The sequence below is a fragment of the Etheostoma spectabile genome, chromosome 4 (assembly GCF_008692095.1).
Source record: "Etheostoma spectabile isolate EspeVRDwgs_2016 chromosome 4, UIUC_Espe_1.0, whole genome shotgun sequence".
Classification (NCBI taxonomy): domain Eukaryota; kingdom Metazoa; phylum Chordata; class Actinopteri; order Perciformes; family Percidae; genus Etheostoma; species Etheostoma spectabile.
The window spans coordinates 10,172,854-10,173,178 of NC_045736.1; the positions used below are offsets into that span (position 1 = coordinate 10,172,854).

General features: G+C 40.6%; 1 protein-coding gene and 1 long non-coding RNA gene across 2 annotated transcripts in view; one reads left to right on the forward strand and one right to left on the reverse strand.

The window, feature by feature from the left end:
• Positions 1-325, forward strand: part of LOC116688082 (uncharacterized) — a 20,220-nt gene that overhangs the window by 19,499 nt on the left and 396 nt on the right. The gene's annotated exons all lie outside the window — the stretch shown is intronic.
• LOC116688084 (uncharacterized) overlaps positions 1-325 on the reverse strand; it is a 45,320-nt gene that overhangs the window by 10,124 nt on the left and 34,871 nt on the right. The window lies entirely within an intron of this gene.

Below are 325 nucleotides of genomic sequence, written 5' to 3' on the forward strand. Positions count from 1 at the left end.
GCTAAGCGACGGTACCTCTGCAAAGTAGTCTTGGGAAGGAACTCATTTTGGTTGAACTTGCACGTAGGGAGGCGAGCTCTGGAATTAAAATGATTTTTTGAGTGTTTGATAAGAATATTACTCAAAAAAAAAAGATAGATATAATTTGATTGTCGGTTCTAGCTCGGAGGATGTTTCCCAAATCAACCGGAGTTTAGAATGCTAACACAAAAAAGCGTAAGGTGAGGGACATCCAGCGGAACCTTGGGTGGCACCGGAACATCCTGTAGATACAATGTTTATACTTCTCACTTCACCCTAATTTCATCCCATATAATACACAGCA